This window comes from Ceratotherium simum, chromosome 13, assembly GCF_057802395.1.
Source record: "Ceratotherium simum simum isolate JZ-2026a chromosome 13, ASM5780239v1, whole genome shotgun sequence".
Taxonomy (NCBI): Eukaryota; Metazoa; Chordata; class Mammalia; order Perissodactyla; family Rhinocerotidae; genus Ceratotherium; species Ceratotherium simum.
Genome location: NC_141912.1, coordinates 19,905,523 through 19,913,400, shown reverse-complemented (window position 1 = coordinate 19,913,400; position 7,878 = coordinate 19,905,523).

The window sequence follows — 7,878 nt, the reverse complement described above, 5'->3', positions numbered from 1 at the left end:
TATATTTAGAATAAAATGCAAACTCCTTGTCCTGGTCCAAGGGGTGCTCAAGGTGAGCTGACATCCTTCCAAGCTCAGATTAAATGTCATGTCCTCAAAGAGGCCTTCCCGAGTCCCCAGTGTAAAGAGCCCACCTGACACTCTAGGATATCAGTGTGCTTCGTTGTCTTCATAGCATCCATCATCATCTAACGTTTTCTTGTTTATGTGATTATTTCTATGCCTCCCCCACCAGAATGGAAGTTCTTTCATTCTACCTTCAGAACCTTCATCTGTCACATTTTGTCTTTTGAGTTCAGAACACAGTAGATGCTCAAATATTTTTTTGAATCAATGCATGAGAGCAGAGTGCATGACCTATAAGAGAATTGCATGTAGTTCAGGTTGGCTGGAGGATGGAAAAGAAGGAGCCCGAGAGGTAGACGGGAGTCAGAACATAAAATTCTTATATAAGGGATGCTAACAGTATCGTGGCTGAGCAGAATTGATACCCACCCTCCCAGAGCCCATAGCCAGGGTCTGCTGTGTGATCTGGTCAATGTCTCCTTAATTGCTATAGAGTATTTAGGGACAATTGAACAGTTATCCAGTCAAAGTTTCTGCTTTATAAGGGAGCTCAGGAGCCCCAAGAGAAAGAACCCAAACTCTGTCCACACCTGGGGATCAACACCCACTAACATGGCTGATGGACTCTGGGGGTGGGGTGGATCAGGGATGGAGCTGGCAGAAGGCAAAGGGACAACAGCTCCTGACATAAAATTACCAAGTCAAGAATGAAACTGAGGGAATGGGCTAGAGTGGGTGACCCAGCCTGAGTGACAAAAAGACAGGAGATCAGGATACAATACAAGCACCCCATCCCTACCTCTCCCAGAGTACCTGTGTGCCATGGAGGAGGAGAAGTCTTACGGGAAAACGGCAAGAAATGTCTCACTAAGAGCCTAGTCCCTCTGTGGTCGGCTTTTCCTCTCAAAGAGATGTGTGCTTCCAGCTGGAGAAAGAGAATGAGGGCCAGAGATGAGGAAACAAATGGTATTTGCAGGAAAAAATCCCTCAGCAATGGAAAGAGAAGGCAGATATCATGGCCACCACAGCCAAGCCCAGCAGCCCCTCTCAGAGCACTGGGGAGGTCAACAGAGACAGGGCTGACAGAGAGTCACAGTTGGAAGGGAGGAAGGCAGAGCAGAGGTGCAGAGTCCACATGAATCCATCCTCCTTCCATCGATGATGGGGATTTGTAGAGAGACTTGAGAAATGGAAGACTGGGGACATTTGTAAAAATGACCCTACTCAAGACTCACGTTAATAAAACTAACACTTATAAGCCTTTAGATTTGGAGGAACCAATGAAAATTTCAAAGTAAGAAGACACTAACTTACCACTCTTGATGTCAAATAGAAGATGGACTGTAGGGAAGAGACACCAGAGCTGCAGTCTCATGGAGATGGGGAGATCTGATGCTCTGCAACTCGCCAAGAATTCAGAAAAAATCATAACGGTGTCTAAATTTTGACTCGTTTTGACCACATGATTTTTATGATTCCCAAGAATTATATGGTAACTAACTGCTAAACTAAGAGATTTCCTCCATTCAACATCACTAGAAAACCCATCTCCATAAAAGAAAGCAGTGCTCTGATATATAAAGATATTGCCATTCCTGAAAACAGTTTATAAATCACATAAGTAAATATCTCAATACATAATTGGGATATTCTGTTTTCAATTAAAAATTATATTCTCCCACCTGGTAAACCATTTTAATCATCAAATTTGACCCTGAAAGACTTCCAATTGTTTTCAAACATCAAATCAACCCTCCTAGGGCAAAGATTTGTCAATTTTAGTATTTAAAAAAATTTGAGACAAGTTCTGACTATATTTATTCTTAAAAGTCAAAACTGGTTTGAGCAACAGAAACATTTCAGCAACATTGTTTTAATAAGCTTGTGGTCTCAGAGAGTGATTAGGTGGTAGAGGCCATTGGGATACAATTTATAGCAAGTGTATTTTTAAAAAATCAGACGATTTTATATCATATGATATGTTTGTGCGCATTGGAGTGATGGAGGGGCAAGGCAGAGAATATATGTATATATTTCATGCATCAAGGCATCATCGAGATTCTAATGGAATACTTTTAGAATCTCATTATTCTTGAGGTTATGGGCCAAACAAAATGTAATTACAATACATGCAAACTAGCCACATTATAACCAACCATTCTGTTCAGTTTCATTTTTGTAAAACAAAGACAGTGATAGCATTCCTTTGGTTCAGTTTCTAAACTTCTGCTGCTTAAAAAAATGACACTAATTTGGATACATTAATATCCATTAATGCTAGATCCCATTAAACAGTCATAGAGAAAGGCCAGTTACTTTTGTCTTTGACAACACATCTTTTCCCAGCTAGCCCACAATGGCTTCAACCAATTCAGAGAAGGACCAGGTAACAGTTATAGTCTAGAGAGCTAATTCTCCTATTGTCCACTAAATATATTCTCCTACAAAAGCGCCAAAGGTCATTTCTAAAAATCTACAGTGAAATTCATAAAATGTTGTGGGTAGGTGATAAATATTCTGTAAGAAAATTTATTGTTGGAATTAAATATATTTCATCAGCATCAGTACCAATTACCCAATTACCCAATATATTTTGAAATATTGTTGGCGAGCTATACCACTTACTGCAGCGTAAGGGTTGATACCACAACAAACTTCAGATATGTCCAGTGTTTTAAAAATCAACTAAGAGACAAAAAAGATTAGAAAAAAATTTTTTAGCTTTGTTGAGATATAACTGACATATAACATTGTGTAAATTTAAGGTGTACAATGTGTTGATTTGATACACTTATATATTGCAAAATGATTACCACCATAGCATTAGCTAACACCTTCATCACCTCGTATAGTTACTACTTCTTTTTTGTGATGAGAACATTTAAGATCTACTCTCTTAGCAACTTTCAAGTATATAATACAGTATTATTAATTATAAACACCATGCTGTACATTAGATCCTCAGAACTTATTCATTTTATAACTGGAAGTTTGTACTCTTAGACCAATATCTCCCCATTTCCTCCACTCCCCCAGCTCCTGGTAACCACCACACTACTCTGTTTCTATGAGTTCAGCTTTGTTAGATTCCACATACAGGTGAGATCATACAGTATTTGCCTTTCCTGTCTGACGTATTTCACTTAGCATAATGTCCTCGAGGTCCATCCACATTGTTGTAAACGGTAGGATTTCCTTCTTTCTCATGGCTAAATAATATTCCATTGTATATATATACCACATTTTCTTTATCCATTCATCTGTTGACAAACACTTAGATTGTTTCCAAATCTTGACTGTTGTGAATAATATGTCAGTGAACATCACAGTGCAGATGCTTCTTCAAGATCTTGTTTTCATTTCCTTTGGATATATATCCAGAAGTGGGATTGCTGGATCCTATGGTAGTTCTATTTTTAATTTTCTGAAGAAACTCCATATTTTTTTCCATAGTGGCTGAAACAATTTACATTCCCACCAACAGTGCACAAGGGTTCCCTTTCCTCCACATCCTCACCTGTCTTTGTGTGGACATACGTTTTTATTAACTCTTGTCTTTCTGATGACAGCCATTCTAACAGATATGAGGTGATATCTCATTGTGGTTTTGATTTGCATTTCCCTGATGATTAGTGATGTCGAGCACCTTTTCATGTACCTGTTAACCATTTGTGTATCTTCTTTGGAAAAATGTCTATTCAATTCCTCTACCCATTTTTTAATGGGGTTGTTTGTCTTTTTGCTATAGAGTTGTATGAGTTCCTTGTACACTTTATAAGGGGATATTAACCCCTTATCAGATATATGATTTGCAAATATCTCTCCCATTCTGTAGGTTGCCTAGAAAATTTCATGATAGCTCTACCAAGAAACATCTTTCATGAATATCTAACTTTAAGGTTTTGTTTTTTTTTTTTCTAATAGCTCTATTGAGGTATAATTTACATAAAAACCACCCACTGTAAATATAAAGTGTGATGATTTGGGGCACATTTGTAACATTGTGTAATTATCATACCACTACCATGATCCAGTTCTAGAACATTTCTAAAAAGTTCCCTTGCGCCTGGCTGCTGTCAACTCTCATTCCCAATCCCAGGCACAGGCAACCACTGACCTATTTTCTGTCTCTATAGACTTGTCTTTTCTGGACATTTCATATAAACTGAACCATGTAGTCTTTCCTGCCTAGCTTTTTTCACTTAGCATTATCTTTTTAAAGCTTATCTATGTTGTAATGTGTATCAATAGTTCATTCTTTCTTACTGCTGAATAGGATTTCATTGTATAGCTATACCACATTTTGTCTATCCATTCACCAGTAGATAGACATTTGGATTGTTTCTAGTTTGGGGCTATTATAAATAATGATGTTATGAATATTCACATTCAAGTCTTTGTGTGGACATACGTTTTCATTTATCTTGGGTAAATACCTAAGAGTATAATTGCTGAGTTGTATGTTAAGTCAATGTTTAATCTTTTAAGAAAAAGCCAAATTGTTTTCTCAAGTGGCTGTACCATTTTACACACCTACCAGCAGTGTATTAGGTTCCAGTTTCTCCACATCTTCGTCAACACTTAGTATTGTTAGACTTTTTGATTATAGCCATTCAAGTGAGTGAGAAGTAGTATCTTACTATGGTTTTAATTTGCATTTCTCCAATAACTAGCGATGTTGAGCACCTTTTCAAGTATTTATAACCATTTTTTTTTTGCCACTTAGGGCCCCACTTTAATAGTCACTCTGGGGCATCAGTGGGACACCCCACAAGCACAAGATTCACACTGCAGCAGAACAAGGAAAGTCAGTGTTTGAAAGGAGTAAGAAAGTCGTCCCCATGCTCATGCGGTCTCTGGGAAGAGAAGGGGGATGCCAGGCCACGGTGGGATGGAAGCTATGGAGATGTTGTGCCTAGCATGAAATGGTTTCAGGGTTCCCCACAGCCAGCATCCCTGAGCGCAGAGGTGCACCTGGAGGACCCAGGTGCAAGGGAGTGGTGGGTGTGCCTCCCTCCACACACAAATGCCACACCATTTCTTCTTTGTTGAAACGACTATTTAAATCTTCCGCCAATTTTTAATTGGGTTATTGTCTTATTGTTTAGTTGTAAGAAAGTTTTAAAATATATATTCCATATATAAGCCCTCTATCAGATATACAAATATATGTTTTGCAGTGAGCTATAAATATATCCTGTGTGTGTGTGTGTGTGTGTCTATATTCTAGGTACGAGTCCTCTAACAGATTTGCAAATATTTTCTCTTAGTCTGTGGCTCGCTTTTATTTTCTTAACGGTGTCTTTTGAAGAGCAAAGGATTTTAATTTTGATGAAGTTCAATTTATCAATTTTTTTTAATGAAAGGTAGCTTTGGTATCTAAGAAATCATTGGCTAATCTAAGCTCACAAAGATTTTCTCCTATGTTTTCTTCTAGAAGTTTTAGAACTTTAGCTCTTACATTGGAGTCTATGATCTATTTTAAGTTCATTTTTGTGTACAGTGTAAGGTTTAGGTGGAGGTTTCTTTTTTTCCTATGGGGGAAAAAATGCTAATTTTTCCAGCACCATTTGTGGAAAAGACTGTCCTTTCTCCTACTGAACTGCCTTTGCACTCTTGTCAAAAATCAATAGACCGTAAATGTAAGAGTTTACTTCTAGATTTAGTTTACTCAATTTTGTTCCATTGATCTATATGTTTTTCCTATGCCAGTACTACAATATTAGTTGCTATACCTTTATGTTGAGTTTTGAAATTGGGTAATGTAAGTTGTCCAACTTTGTTCTTCTTTTTCAAAATTGTTTTGGGTATTCCAGGTCCTTTACATTTTCGTATACATTTAGGATCAGTTTGCCAATTCCTACTCTCCCAAAAAAAGCCTGCTGGGATTTTGAAATGAATAGTGTTGAATCTTTAGATCAATTTGGGGAGAATTGTCATCTCAACAATATTGACTGTTCCAATCCATGAACATGGAATGTCTCTCAATTATCTAGATCTTCTTAAATTTCCATCAGCAATGTTTTCCAATTTTCAGTAGAAAGAGCTTGCTCTTCTTTTGTTAAATTTTTTCCTAAGTATTTTATTCTCTTGGAAGCTACTGTGAACGGAATTGTTTCCTAATTTCAATTTCGGATTGTTTGTTGCTAATATATAGAAAAATAATTGATTTGTGTATATAATGATCTTTTAATCTGGAACATTGCTAAATGCTCTTGTGAGTTTTGGCAGCTTTTTTGTTATTTCCTTAGGGTTTTCTATAAAGGATCATGTTGCCTGCAAACAGAGACAGTTTTACTTTTTCCTTTCTGATCTAGATGCCTTTAATTTCTTTTTCTTGCTTTATTTCACTAGCTAGAACCTCCAGTATGATGTTGAAAAGGAGTGGCGAAAGCATTCAGTTCACTATTAAGTATTATGTTAACTGGATTTTTCATACCTACCCTTTATCAAGTTGAGGAAGTTCCCATTTATTCCTTGTTTAATATGAGTTTTTATGTGTGTGTGTGTGTGTGTGAGGAAGATCAGCCCTGAGCTAACATCCATGCCAATCCTCCTCTTTTTGCTGAGGAAGACCGGCCCTGAGCTAACATCTATTGCCAATCCTCCTCCTTTTTTTCCCTTTTTCTCCCCAAAGCCCCAGTAGATAGTTGTTCTTCATAGTTGCACATCCTTCTAGTTGCTGTATGTGGGACACTGCCTCAGCATGGCCGGACAAGCAGTGCGTTGGTGCATGCCCAGGATCTGAACCCGGGCTGCCAGTAGCAGAGCGCGCACACTTAACCACTAAGCCGTGGGGCCGGCCCCTAATACGAGTTTTTTAAAAAAATGGGTGATGGATTTTGTCAAATGCTTTTCCTGTGTTTAAAGAAATTATCATTCATTAATTAATCACGTGGGGTTTTTTTTGGTCCTTTATTGTATTAATATGGTATATGTTACCTTTCAGTTGGCCTTCTGTATCCACAGGTTTTGTGTCCTCGGATTCAACCAACCATAGATTGAAAGGCCTACGATGGTTGCATCTATACTGAACATGTACAGCCTGTTTTTCTTGTCATTATTCCCTAAACAATACAGTATAACAACTATTTACAAACCATTTACATTGTATCGGGTATTATAATAAATCTAGAGATGACTTAATGTATATGGGAGGATATGCATAGGTTATATGCAAACACTAGGCTGTTATATGTAAGGGACTTGAGCATCTGTGGATTTTGGTATCCACGGGGAGTCCTGGAACCAATCCCCCACAAATACTGAGGGATGACTCTAAGTGATTTTTGGAAGTTAAACCAACCTTGCATTTCAGGGATGAATCTCACTTGGTTGTGACCTATCATCTTTTTTTTAAAGATTTTATTTATTTTATTTTTTCCCCCCAAAGCCCCAGTGGATAGTTGTATGTCGTAGCTGCACATCCTTCTAGTTGCTGTATGCGGGACTCGGCCTCAGGATGAACGGAGAAGTGGTGCCTCGATGCGCACCCGGGATCCGAACCCGGGCCACCAGCATCGCAGCGCGCGCACTTAACCACCAAGCCACAGGGCCGGCCCTATCATCTTTTTTTTAGATGTTGCTCGATACAGTTTGCTACTGGTTTTTAAGTTTTTGCGTCTATGTTCATGAGGAATATTGGCCCATAATTTTCTTTTCTTGTGATATCTTCGGCTTTGATATCAGGGTAATACTGGCTTCAAAGAATGAGTTGGGAAGTGTTCCTTCTTTTTTCTGAAAGAATTTGTCTAGAATTCATATTGTTACATCTTTAAGTAGTTGATAAAATTCACCAGTGAAGCCATTTGG